General features: G+C 39.4%; 1 protein-coding gene across 11 annotated transcripts in view; it reads right to left on the minus strand.

The window, feature by feature from the left end:
- Positions 1 to 11,758, minus strand: part of CTXN3 (cortexin 3) — a 32,250-nt gene extending 20,492 nt beyond the window's left edge. For 6 of the 11 annotated variants that reach the window (XM_070374056.1, XM_070374048.1, XM_070374049.1 and 3 more), the window contains exons 1-3: positions 11,639 to 11,758; positions 2,114 to 2,314; positions 1,175 to 1,538 (exon numbers count right to left, since the gene is read on the minus strand). The gene's annotated coding sequence lies outside the window, so the exon portion shown is untranslated. Of the gene's footprint in view, positions 1 to 1,174; positions 1,539 to 2,113; positions 2,315 to 3,921; positions 4,064 to 11,638 lie in introns of all 11 variants that reach the window. The other 5 variants (XM_070374052.1, XM_070374054.1, XM_070374047.1 and 2 more) reach the window with 4 other exon arrangements.
- Between the last annotated feature and the right edge of the window lie 3,015 nt (positions 11,759 to 14,773).

Genomic DNA, 14,773 nt, shown 5'->3' on the forward strand with positions numbered 1-14,773 from the left:
AGCCACCATGAATACAGCAAGACCGCTAACCCAACTAGGGGGCAGCTGAGATCACTTGGTCTTTTGCTGCCCGCCTCACCTCTTATATTTTGACTGTTAAATTTGCTCTTGAGTTAAGTTCTACATTACAGGTGGCTCCAAACTGGGCATAGCACTGGATCTGGGGGTATAGATTATCTAACTTATAATTGCACGTAATTGCATGTAAATTATTATGACTTGATTTAAAGCAGAAATATTCATCAATATTTTTATGTTCATGTTTTATATTATAAAATTATTTCTCAACAATGTCCTCTAGTTAGTGGCTTGAAACCAAAAGTGAGCTCCACACTCCATCTCTAGGGTGTTTTACTGTAGGAAGTATCAATAAATATGGCAATCAATGTTCTGCTACTCTAAGAATATTGAGTTCCTTTATTTTAGGGAAAATGGTTTTGAGTCTCAGGCTATATATTATAATTAGAATGCAAACAAACTGTAGTTTGAGGGAATTTTATATCATTTTGGACATGATAACACATTCAGAACACTGTAATCTACTGAGAAAAGAGGATGAAAAGTTACCTAACACTCCTGGGCTCTTTGGATTGTGACATGGGGGAGGCAAAGTAGTGTAGACAGATTTGTACTCTTACAATGGCTGTGGGACCAAGTCATCTTCAACTCTGGCGTCCCACACTCCCCAGCTATTAAGAAGGTTATAACTAGACCTAAAATTCTAGATTCTCCATCTATCACATGCCCAGAAGAAAAAAGTCACCACTGTTTTCCCACGCTTGGAAGAGCTTCAGTTCAGTCACTCAGTCGTGTCCAGCTCTTTGCGACGCCACGGACCATAGCACACCAGGCTTCCCTGTCCATCACCAACTCCTGGAGGTTGCTCAGACTCATGTCCATTGAGTCAGTGATGCCATCCAACCATCTCATCCTCTGTCGTCCCCTTCTCCTCCTGCCCCCAATCCCTCCCAGCATCAGGGTGTTTTCCAATGAGTCAACTCTTCACATGAGGTGGCCAAAGTATTGGAGTTTCAGCTTTAGCATCAGTCCTTCCAATGAACACCCAGGGCTGATCTCCTTTAGGATGGACTGGTTGGATCTCCTTGCAGTCCAAGGGACTCTCAAGAGTCTTCTCCAACACCACAGTTCAAAAGCATCAGTTGGAAGAGCTTACCAGAACACTTATCGCCTCCATCAGGATAACTGGAAGTAGTACAAGCCCTTCTACCTCTGCAGGGTAGAATGGGCCACCAGTGCTTCAGGAGGAAATTTTCATCCAGAGGATGGGAGAGATTTCTTGCATTTTCTCACATGACTTTCAGAAAAGTAGCTTGCAATATTGCCTTATAGACTGCTTCATTCATAGAAGGAATGGAGGAACTCTACATTAGTATTCGCTTTGAGTCTTCACCTGCAGAGTCAGAAGTCAGCTGTTGAAAGCTAAGAAATTAAGGCTCTGAAGTGTGGTGAGATGTGGGAAGCTCCTCTTCCTTTTTCAGGAACTTCTATCCAGCTCTAACATATATGCTGGCCATTCTCTGGGGCAGAAGAGAGAAGCAGGTCTATTGTAGATGAAGCACAGTAGCAACTTCAATACACAATCCTACCTTTAAAATTGAAAATATCAGATATCTAGAAGCATTTTCCACAATCTGTTAGAGTATCAAATAGTTCAACGTTGCCTGTAAACCCCCCATCATAGGGAATTATGCTGTTACTCTGAAATGCTTGCTCTTTATTCTTACAGATGAATAATGGAAAAGAAAAATTCAGCTCCACAAGCACATTTTCATAAACACAAAGAAAACTAATTCAAATCCATCATGATTTGAGTAATTGGTTCAGTTCAACTGAGTGGCTGATAATAGCACTGGCTATGTTCCTTTCAAAGGTTACTGTTTATAATAAGGAAATAAATTCAATGGATTTCAAGCAGAAGCATATTCTAAAAAGACCTAACTAAAGAGTCATTTCAGAGAATAGTCAGAAATCATGACCCTTTTATTGGTACTTCCAACAGAAAGCTTCTTGGAACGATTTGCTAGATGAGATTTTGCCATTAGGATTTCTTCATAAAACAATCAACCAAGTACCTATATTCAAGCATCCTTACCATTTTGGAATCTGGTCATATTAAACCAGAATGTTATTTCAAAATTATTTCTGTTGTTAGCAATTGTCATTTGTGTTGGCTTCTCCAGTTCTCTGACCCATCTGTAAATGATCCTCAGAAACTTCCCATTCACTGTAGTTCAGTTCCTCGGTCAGCTTGGCCTTGTACTCAAATGACTCTCCTCCATGGGATCAGCAAAATCTTATATAAATAATTCATAAATTAAACTTCACTTTAAAAATTAAATGAACAGATTATAAACGTAGAAAAGAATGACAGCTAATGAAAGGTTAAGAGTTCATAGTTACCATCAACATAAGACAAAAAAGCAATTTAAATGGTGGCCTTGTTTTTCTTTTTTCTCAGTTTCTCTCTGCCTATATTCCACGTATGTAACGTGGGGCTAATCATAGTACTTACCAATCTCCTAGCATTGTTGTAAGGATTAAGCAAATTAAATTTATATAAAAGAGCTTAGAATAGTTTCTGGGACATAAAAGTATATGCTTTTATATAAGTACAAGCTAGTATATAATCACAAATTTTACTTTTTTCTCTTCTGATTGTACCAATGATAATGACACATCTTCCCATGATAAAAGTATATTATAAGTTTTCACTGCAGCCTAAATCCAACAAATTCAAACAGTTTTATGATTTTAAAATCTACTACCTATCCTTCAATTGGAATTGAAACCCTAAAGATATATTGAATTCTATTCTGGAACATTAACATGTATGTTACAGTTATTTTTATTAAATTTTCACTATGTATCAAACGCCTTAAACGTGCTTTACATGTGATGGTTTATTTAATCTTCAGAAATTAGATATTGTTATCCTAATTTTGCAACTGAGACACAAACTGTTTTCTTGACTTGCCCAATATCACATAGGTAGAAAAGTGATGAATGAGGAATTTAAGTGGAGGCAGTTGGCCTCAAGAGACCACTTGATTAACCTATATACTCTTTCTTTATATGGCTGGAAAATACCTCATTTAATTCCTGAGCTAACAGCTACTACTATGCAATAAGGGATAAGTCAGTATATAACTATTGCCATCTATAAATCAGAGGAACTGCCCAAGTTCAGATTCTTTACAAGGGACACAATTTTATTTAATGAGCAAACTGTCACATCATGGATGTCCCATCTCCTTCATTATACTTTAACCTCCATGAGTAGCTTTTTATCCTCCAGAAAGTCCTGTATGGATAAAGTCAGCCCTTCATAAACACCAGGACTGCTGTGATCCCTTCCCACCTGATGGTAAACATTACAGAATTCCATTTGAGTGAGGCGATTTTTCCACTCCTGTTTTAAGACTGGTTTCCCCTGCCAGCACTTCTTCCCTATACCACACATCTGGTCACGTCAGCCCTGAGTTATCTGGAGGGCCCCACCTGGCAAGGCTTTGTCTTCATTCTTCTGTGAGCCATCTGCATCTATCTTGCTTTTAAAGGAAAGCTATCATTCAGGCCTTGATGTAAATATGGGACTCTCGAGATGATATTAGCTTAAGAGCCGATGTTGTCAGGTATAGGGCTTCAAGGACTTCTGAGGAGCCCTGGATTGGGTGATACAGATCATATGATGGGTCTCAGGATTTTCTTTCAGATATATAATGTGCTAAGTTAATATATTTAATCTATGTCCAACAAAGACAGCTATAGCCCTGTAGCTTTCCCTGTATTCCATAACAGGGGCATAGCTGTGATAAAGCAGGAGTACAACGTTTCTACTCAATGGTACATATTTCAGTTCCCCCACTTCTCAAACTCTATAAACTCAGGTAATTCACTAACCTTTTCAAGACTCAGTTCCCTTGGATGTCAAATTGGGAGACGTGTGCTAGCCCTCTCCATTCGCTGTCCATGAGTGTGTTTTTGCTCTTTAATTGATTCCAGGGAGCAATTTAACAGCTGAACGTGCCTTTTAAAAGACTTACTGTGTAAGGAGATAATAATGAATCAAGATCATCATTCTTTTTTGGTGGGTTTGGTTTTTTGTTTTTATTGAAGAGTGGTTGATTTATAACATATATTAGTTTCAGTGCACATCATAGTGATTCTGTATTTTGTAGATCATGCTCTGTTAGAAGTTATTACAAAATAATGCTTATAATTTCTTGTGCTGTACAAGATATCCATGCTGTTATCTATTTTATGCATGGTAATTTCTATCTCATCCTTCACTCCTTTTTTGCCCCTCCCCACTTCCCTCTCACTACTAGTAACTGCTAGCTTGTCTTCTACATCTGTGGGTCTGTTTTTCTTTTGCTATATACATTCATTTTCTTTTCTAGATTTCACATATAAATGATATCAAACAGTATTTGTTTTTCTCTCTCTGACTTATTTCACTAAGCATAATATTCTCTAGGTCTAACATTCATGCTGCTGCAAATGGCGGAATTTCATTTGTTTTATGGGTGAATAACATTCCATTGTAGGGCTTCCCTGATGGCTCAGTTGGTAAAGAATTCACCTGCAATGCAGGAGACCCTGGTTCGATTCCTGGGTTGGGAAGATTCGCAGGAGAAGGGATAGGCTACCCACTCTAGTATTCTTGGGCTTCCCTTGCGGCTCAGATGGTAAAGAATCTGCCTGCAATGCAGGAGACCTGGGTTCAATCCCTGGGTTGGGAAGATCCCTGGAGAAGGGAAAGGCTACCCACTGCAGTGTTTTGGCCTGGAGAATTCCATGGACTGTATAGTCCATGGAGTCTCAAAGAGTCAGACACGACTGAACAACTTTCACTTCACAACATTCCATTGTGCATATGGAATGTCATGTCTCCTTTATCCATGCATCTGTTGAAGGACATTTGGGTTGCTTTCTTATCTTGACTGTTGTAAATAGTGCTGCCTTGAACATTGGGGTTCATGTATCTTTTAGAATTAATGTTTTTGCTTTTTCCGAATATATACCCAGGAGGGGAATTTCTAGATCAGGTGGTAGTTCTCTTTTTAGTTTGTTTTGAAAAACTTCCATACTGTTTTCCATAGTGGCTGTACCAATTTACATTCCCACCAGCTGTGTACATGAGTTACCTTTTCTCCACGTCCTCTCCAACATTTGTTACTTGTAGACTTTTTGATGTTAGCCATTCTGACAGGTGTGAATTTATATATCATTGTGGTTTTGATTTGCATTTCTCTAATATTTAATGATGCTCATGTGCCTGTTGGCCATCTGTATGTCTTCTTTGGAAAATGCCTATTTAGATCTTCTGCCAAGTTTTTTCATTAGATTGTTTGTTCTTCTGATATTAAGTCATATGAGCTATTTATATAATGTGAATAATAACCACTTATCGGTCATATCATTTGCTAATATTTTCTCCTATTCCCATAGCTTACTATTTGTTTTGTTAATGGGTTCCTCTGCCCTGCAAAAGCTTTTAAATTTAATTATGTCCCATTTTGTTTATTTTTGCCTTTATTTCTTTTGCCTTAGGAGACAGATCCAAAAAAGCACATTGCTACAATTTATGTCAAAGAGTGCTCTGCCTATGTTCTTTTCTAGGAGTTTTATGGTTTCAGGTCTTACATTTAGATCTTTAATCCATTTTGAGGTTTTTTGTTTTTTTTTTTTGTATATGATATTAAAGAATGTTCTAATTTCATTCTTTTACTTGTAGCTGTACAGTTTTCCTAACACCACTTATTGAAGAGACTTGTCTTGTCTCCATTGTATATTCTTGCCCCCTTTGTTCCAGATTAATTGACCACAGGTGGATGGGTTTACGTCTGGGCTCACTATTCTATTCCCATTGAACTATGTGTCTTTTTTTGTGCCAGTATCATGCTGCTTTGATGACTATAGATTTGTAAGGATCATTCTTGAAAATTAGTTCTTTCTTCCCTCTTCCTCCTGTTTTCCCTCTCTTTAAGACATTAATTAATAGACATGATACTCAGAAACTTTTCAGAGGAATGGAATATTGAAAATGCCCTTCAAAACCATGTACCCAGTCAAATAATGATCAGGACCCAACAAATGAAAACATGAAATAGGATTGAGAATTGTAATTAACCCATTTTGAACCCAAAATGGCTAACTAGGCAGGGGGGAAGAGATTGAGAATTTAGAGCTCAGCTATGTGGGAGAATCTTGAGGAAGCATTTCTTCTATGCCCATCATTCTTTCATACATGAAACTCTAGGCCTGGATTCTTTTTCAGCCATAGACCAGCCAAGGCAATACCAGAGAGAATGGAAAATTATTCTCCAGTTCTCTTCACAATGCACATTTATTTATTAATATTTATGAGAATATTTTAGGTGTAAGCACCGTTTTCCTTTCCTATGGATTCAGTTTTCTCATTAAGCCTCATCACAGTGGAAAGAGTTATTTCCTTCTGACTCACTGTCGTGTGGAGTCACCTTAGCTTGTATTAGTTATGATGGCTAAATAATATTGATGGGAAAAACTCCACAAGTAGGAGATGTCTTCAAAATACTAAACAGGAAAAATTGATTGTGGGAAATGTAACTGTTCCTGGCAGTTACTCATTAGCCCCTCAGGGCAGCACTTTCTTCATGTTTGCATTTTAGAATTTCCTACTTCATGTTCGAATTCTGGAGTCAGCAAACTTTCTGTAAAAGGCCAGATTGAAAATATTTTCAGTTTTGCAGGCCAGGTAGTATTGATACATACTACTCAACTCTGTTGTAACATGAAAGCAGCCAGAGATAATGCATGAACAAATGAGCATGCCTGTGTTCCAATAAAACCTTACTTATAGACACTGAATTTGAATTTCATGTAATTTTCATGTGTCCCCAAATAATTTTTATTTGATTTTTCCTCTAACTACTTAAAAATATGAAACCATACATAGCTCTTTGTTTTGTTGTTGTTCAGTCATTAAGTTGTGTCCAGCTCTTTGCGACCCCATGGACTGTAGCCTGCCAGCCTCCTCTCTCCTCTACTATCTCTCTGAGTTTGCTCAAATTCATGTCCACTGAGCCAATGATGCCACCCACCCAACCATCTCATCTTCTGTCATTCCCTTCTCCTCCTGCCCTCAATCTTTCCCAACATCAGGGTCTTTTCCAGTGAGTCAGCTCTTCTCATCAGATTGCCAAAGTACTGGAGCTTAAGCTTCAGCATTAGTCCTTCCAATGAATATTCAAGGTTGATTTCCTTTAGGATTGACTGATTTGATCTCCTTGTTGTCCAAGTAACTCTGAAGAGTATTCTCCAACACCACAATTCAAAAGCATCAATTCTTCAGTGCTTAGCCTTCTTTAAGGTCCAAATGTCACATCCATACATGACTATTGGAAAAACAATAGCTTCACTTAATGGACCTTTGTCAGCAAAGTGATGTCTCTGCTTTTCAATATGCTGTCTTGGTTTGTCATAGCTTTCCTTCCAAGGTGCAAGCGTGTTCTCATTTCATGGCTGCAGTTACTGTCTGCAGTGATTTTGGAGCCCCCCAAATAAAATCTATCATTGCTTCCAATTTTCCCCCATCTATTAGCCATGAAGTGATGGGACTGGATGCCATGATCTTAGTTTTTTGAATGTTGAGTTTCAAGCCAGCTTTTTCACTCTCTTCTTTCACCCTCATCAAGAGGCTCTTTAGTTCCTCTTCACTTTCTGTCATTAAAGTGGTATTATCTGTATATCTGCGGTTGTTGATATTTCTCCTGGCAATCTTGATTCCAGCTCATGATTCCTTTAGCTTGGAATTTCACATGATGTACTCTGCATATAAGTTAAATAGGCAGGGTGACAATATACATCCTTGACAAACTCCTTTCCCAATTTTGAACCAGTCCATTGTTCCATGTCCAGTTCTAACTGTTGCTTCTTGACCTGCATACAAATTTCTCAGAAGACAAGTAAGGTGTTGCCAGTTTGATGGCTGGTTCCTCTGCCTCTTTGAAACCCAGCTTGTCATTTGAAGTTCTCAGTTCATGTACTGCTGAAGCCTAGCTTGAAAGATTTTGAGCATAACCTTGCTAGCATGTGAAATGAGTGCAGCCTTAGGGTAGTTTAAACATTCTTTGGTAATGGAATGAAAACTGACCTTTTCCAGTCCTGTGCCCACTACTGAGTTTTCCAAATTTGCTGACAGATTGAGTGCAGCACTTTAACAGCAGCACCTTTTAGGATTTTAAATAGCTCAGCTGCAATTCTGTCACCTCCACTAGCTTTGTTCATAGTAATGCTTCCTAAGGCCCACTTGACTTCATACTCCAGAATGTCTGGCTCTAGGTGAATGACCACACCATCATGGTTATCGGGGTCATTAGGACCTTTTTATAAAAAAAATTTTTTAAGACCATTTTTTATATGGTTCTTCTGTATATTCTTGCCACCTCTTCTTCATCTTTTCTGCTTCTGTAGATTCTTACCATTTCTGTCTTTTATTGTGCCCATCCTTGCATGGAATGTTTACTTGATGTCTCAATTTTTCTTGAAGAGATCTCTGGTCTTTCCCATTCTATTATTTTCCTCTATGTCTTTGCACTGTTCATTTAACAAGACCTTCTTATCTCTCCTTGCTATTCTCTGGAACTCTATATTCAGTTGTATATATCTTTCCTTCATAGCTATTCAGTTCAGTCACTCAGTCGTGTCCAACTCTTTGCGACCCCATGGACTACAGCATGCCAGGCCTCCCTGTCCATCACCAACTCCCAGAGTTTACTCAAACTCATGTCCATCACGTCGGTGATGCCATCCAACCATCTCATCCTCTGTCGTCCCCTTCTCTTCCCGCCTTCAATCTTCCCCAGCATCAGGGTCTTTTCCAGTGAGTCAGTTCTTCACATCAGGTAGCCAAAATATTGGAGTTTCAGCTTCAGCATCTGTCCTTCCAATGGATATTCAGGACTGATTTCCTTTATGACAGTTAGCTATTGTATAGATATTAGGCCCTGAGAAGGCAATGGCACTCCACTCCTGTACTCTTGCCTGGAAAATCCCATGGACGGAGGAGCCTGGTAGGCTGCAGTCCGTGGGGTTGTGAAGAGTTGGACACGACTGAGTGACTTCACTTTCACTTTTCACTTTCATGTATTAGAGAAGGAAATGGCAACCCACTCCAGTGTTCTTTCCTGGAGAATCCCAGGGACGGGGGAGCCTGGTGGGCTGCCATCTATGGGGTCGCACAGAGTCGGACACGACTGAAGTGATTTGGCAGCAGCAGCTATTAGGCCGTACAAAAACAGCTGGTGGGCCAAGTATGACTCACAGGCTATTGGTCCCTACCCTTGTTTTAATTCATCTATATGAGACCTTTGAGAGTAACACCCATATTATTCTCATCCAAATGAATTACAGTGATAATCAGATAATCAGCAATGAATATAAATGCTAAGGATCACAAAAATTTTCAAACCAGTATAAGGAAAGAGAAAGGAAGGAAGAACAAGGAAATAAATAACTGAAATGTCACATCTCAAGAGTTGCTGATCAACATCACTCATTATCAGAAAAATGCAAATCAAAACCACTATGAGGTACCATTTCACGCCAGTCAGAATGGCTGCAATCCAAAAGTCTACAAGCAATAAGTGCTGGAGAGGGTGTGGAGAAAAGGGAACCCTCTTACTCTATTGGTGGGAATGCAAACTAGTACAGCCACTATGGAGAACAGTGTGGAGATTCCTTAAAAAACTGGAAATAGAACTGCCTTATGATCCAGCAATCCCACTGCTGGGCATACACACTGAGGAAACCAGAAGGGAAAGAGACACGTGTACCCCAATGTTCATCGCAGCACTGTTTATAATAGCCAGGACATGGAAGCAACCTAGATGTCCATCAGCAGATGAATGGATAAGAAAGCTGTGGTACATATACACAATGGAGTATTACTCAGCCATTAAAAAAAACATTTGAATCAGTTCTAATGATGTGGATGAAACTGGAGCCTATTATACAGAGTGAAGTAAGCCAGAAGGAAAAACACCAATACAGTATACTAACGCATATATATGGAATTTAGAAAGATGGTAACAATAACCCTATGTACGAGACAGCAAAAGAGACACTGATGTATAGAACAGTCTTATGGACTCTATGGGAGAGGGAGAGGGTGGGAAGATTTGGGAGAATGGCATTGAAACATGTAAAATATCATGTATGAAACGAGATGCCAGTCCAGGTTCAATGCAGGATACTGGATGCTTGGGGCTAGTGCACTGGGACAACCCAGAGGGATGGTATGGGGAGGGAGGAGGGAGGAGGGTTCAGGATGGGGAACCCATGTATACCTGTGGCGGATTCATTTTGATATTTGGCAAAACTAATACAATTATGTAAAGTTTAAAAATAAAATAAAAAAAAGAGTTGCTGAAATTGGACTGTGCTATTTGGGAAAACATTTCTTGATAAGTTATTTGAAAACATTGCCTTTATGTTTTACTTTGAAAATTTGGGTCACAGTTGAACCTGCTCAGCACTGCTTCAAGAGGCTGCTGGATCTTCACCATGATTATTAGAATTGAAATGATGGGATATCAGCCATGATTGTTAATGGAAGTAATGGCTTCACCCCATTATCATTCTTCATCACAGACAAGAGGAAAAACAAATACAAATAGAAATCTCCAGCTTGTTAATGTGTTCTGGTGATAGCCTTAGGGTTGAAGAGCATTTTCAGTGTAGTTCAAATAAGGCTACATCCTTCTGAACCTAAGAGAAAACCTTGAAATGAAGAGATTGCTTCAGAGTTGCATGGGGCTTCTGGGTTTCAGTTGGACATCTTTAACACACTGAACTCTGCTGATGACTTGTGCTGTGAGTTTATCTAGTGCCCAGGGAAGAAATGGGCTCAGTGCCAGTTCAGAAAATTTCCTGCTAGTTTCTGTCCTGATCACCATGAACATATTCTTTCCAAATAAATAGCAAGATCTCTGAGAGAGCTAATGCAAGGCCTAAGACAAAATCATTTTACTTTCAAATCTATAAACATTTTAAAAATCACATTCCTGCATCTAGAAGTTATTAATACAAATGAGTGCCTATCTGCAAGTCTCAGAGCCTCTAAAACTTGGGTAACATGAAAGCACTGTAGAATACTTTCATTCCAGTTGGAAAAATCTTAGAATTAACAAATTGTAATAAACTTGGATATCATTTGGCTCTCCTCAACATTTATCAGAACAATTCTTAGGGCATTTAAGGTGGATGAAAACCCAAGCACCCTCCATACATGTTAGATTTCCTGTCCTAGGATTTATGGTCTTCTAACATCAGATATTATCCTTGTGCCTAATTTACATCCTACTAGACAGCTTAAGCTATACATGGACTTATGTGCATGATAAGTCAATTCATGAATTTCAACCCACTTAAACTTCTTTGTTTATAATTGAAGTATAGTTGATTTACCATTTATACCTCTAACATCAAAACTTAGTTTAAAAAAATTACTTCTTTAAGTGACTCAACCTTAGTTAGGTCATTAATTGCAATGAGAAAGGAAAATGTATTTTCATTTCAAGTAGCTCATATTTTGGGCTTCCCTAGTGGTTCAGTGGATAAAGAATTTACCTACCGTGCAGGGGACACAGATTCAATCTCTGGCTCCGGAAGATCCCCTGGAGAAAGATATGGCAACCTACTCCAGTATTCTTGCCTGGGAAATTCCATGGACAGAGAAGCCTGTGGACTACTGTCCATGGGGTTGCAAATAGTTGGATGCAACTTAGCAAGTAAACCACCAACCAGCTCATATTTCAGCCAGGCTTGGTTAACATGTTTCTGCATGTGGTCTCTAATATACGCCTAAGCAAATATTGCTTAAGTTGTACTGCAGCTAAAGACTAAACAGTAGACAATTACCATAGAGAAGCAAGCAGTTAGAAAAATCGTAAGTCAAGGTTCAATATATATACTTCTGTAAATAAAAGGGCAAACAAGTATCAGGCTAAACAAAACCATTTGCCTTTATCACAAATATAAATATTAAAATATTAATTGAACTTGAGTCACTGCTATTCAATTACTATGAGCCCCCAAAATTTTAATGAAGGCAAAATACTTTTTTTTTGTTAAATAAACATATGGTTAACAATGAGGAAAGACCTATAAACAAATACTAAGTTTTGTGTTTAGATTTTCCCCAGATGCAAGTAATAATTTCTTTTTTGGAAAAGGTCATAACATAAACACATATTCATATAGATCTCAGTTTTCAGGAAGAATTTAGAAATGTTTCTAAAAAAAGAAGCATCATTGCTATAACTACATTTCATAAATATTTATCAGATATTTACAGGGGGTGGCTCCTCACATTTTTAATTATATTCACTAACTTCTATGATTAGAGAATATTTTTGTTGGAATTCACCATTTATTGCTTACAATATCTCACTTATTCTCACAGATTCATTTAAAAGGCACTTATTTTAGTAATCACTTTATAGCTGAAGAAACTAAAATTGAAAGAGCATACAAGTCTTCCCCTCACTCTTCTCTCTCTCACCATGTAAGGATGCAAAATGCCTCGCAGAGCAGAAAAGAAAATTTGAGCCTTGTGCATGGCAATACAATATTGCAATCTGCTAGGAAACACTGTCTTTGTTCCTAATTCTAAAGATACTTTTATCTATTCAGGCTTGTTTACTGTTCATAGAGGCATGGGACATAAACAGAGAGGCTCATGGAAATCTAAAAGAAAAAACAGCATGCACTTTCACAGTATTGCTGTCATTTATGAATACTTTACCAGAATGTGGGGGGCCATAGGCCTGGTACGAGGGCCAGAGACCAGAGCTAACAATTGACTGTGGCTCCAATTCACCTGCCAATGCAAGAGATGCAAGAGATGTGGCCTTGATCCCTGGGTCGAGAAGATCTCCCGGAGTAGGAAACGGCAACCCAGTCCAGTATTCTCACCTGGGAAATCTCATGGACAGAAGAGCCTGGTGGGCTACAGTCCATGGGGCCACAAAGATTCAGACATGACTGAGCCACTGAGTGCACCTAGACCCCTTTAAGGTCCCTGAGACGTGGGTAACAACAGGATAGAAGCAGCCTTCATCCAGGCTTATCTCACATTTCCCTGGGGTCAAGGGACTCAGACTCATTCACAGATAGTATATCAAGTAATGCTTACAGAAGCCCTGCCAGCTTACGGGTGCAACCACTCTAACTGTGGCACTCTAACAGCTCACTCTAACTACCACTCTACCTGTACTAACCAGGTGGGAGTGACTCAGTTCAGTTCAGTTCAGTCGCTCAGTTGTGTCTGACTCTTTGCAACCCCATGGACTGCAGCACACCAAGCTTCCCTGTCCTTCACCAACTCCCACAGCCTTTTCAAACCCATGTCCATTGCGTCGGTGATGCCATCCAACCATCTCATCCTTTGTCATCCCCTTCTCTTCCTGCCTTCAATCTTTCCCAGCATCAGGGTCTTTTCCAATGAATCAGTTCTTCGCATCAGGTGGCCAAAATATTGGGGTGACTCAGTATACAATTAAACTCTAATCTACATGCAATTAGTAATTGACAAATAAACCTTTAGATTTCTGATTATGGGGAATAGAATAGGTCCCTTTTGCATAGAACACTAATGATTTATATTTTTAGGCCAGGAAGGCAAAATGGACATTTTGAGAAAGATTATTATATCTCAAGGCCCTCAATTCCAACAGGATGGCAAAGGGAAATTTTCTGTCACCCCCCAAGGCCCTGAAGTCCCACCTCTCTCCATGATTTTGATCCTTAAAAGGTCCATCAAGGCACGACAGTGTTAATAATGTTCCCTTTTGCTCTCCTGGGTAAAATCTGATGAGCAACCCTCAAGGCCTGAGATGCTGGGGTGTGGGACAGAGTAGGTCACCTCTTGCCACCGACATTCGCAGTGTAGTTTGGAAGATGAGGCTACAGCTCCTCAGGGAATCTGCCACTGTGGCTGACTGGCTGCGCACTTGCTGTGTGGTTGTGTTATTCCGAGTCTCACTCTCTTTTCTGTAGGTCCACTGGCACACACATGAAAGTAGGGAAGACCACAATGCACTCTTGTTTGAGCCACACCATAGATCCTCAGAGGACTCGGAGGGCCTGAGGAGCGGTGACGCTGAAAAGGGCAGCAGAGGCCAGGGAGGGAATGTCACAGGCATCACAGCTCCTATCAGAAAGACTTCTACACGTGGGCGCGACTGTTCAGGTGTGATGACAAGTGGGAATCGTATAACACTTCATTCATGGACTTCACAGCACTGTAATGGGGAAGTGAAAAGATTACTCACAGGAGTCTCACAAAAGTTTCCTTCAGACCAGTTGTATTCCAAGAATGTATTTGACCTAAATATCTTGAATAATAGGGAAAAGGTTAGAATGGAGAGCATTAATTGCTGCATGTGAGTGTATGATATATACACACATAATCTGAAAATTTTCAAGCATATAATACAGGGATACAAATAAAAAGGCCATCAGTTCAAATGATAGAAATACAGTGTGAATACAATATATAATCACAAATATGTAAATCTATGTATGCTATGCTATGCTAAGTCACTTCAGTTGTGTCCGACTCTGTGCGACTCCATAGACGGCAGCCCACCAGGCTCCCCCGTCCCTGGGATTCTCCAGGCAAGAACACTGGAGTGAGTTGCCATTTCCTTCTCCAATGCATGAAAGTGAAGAGTGAAAGTGAAGTCGCTCAGTTGTGTCCGACCCT

Source organism: Bos mutus, chromosome 7, assembly GCF_027580195.1.
Source record: "Bos mutus isolate GX-2022 chromosome 7, NWIPB_WYAK_1.1, whole genome shotgun sequence".
Taxonomy (NCBI): domain Eukaryota; kingdom Metazoa; phylum Chordata; class Mammalia; order Artiodactyla; family Bovidae; genus Bos; species Bos mutus.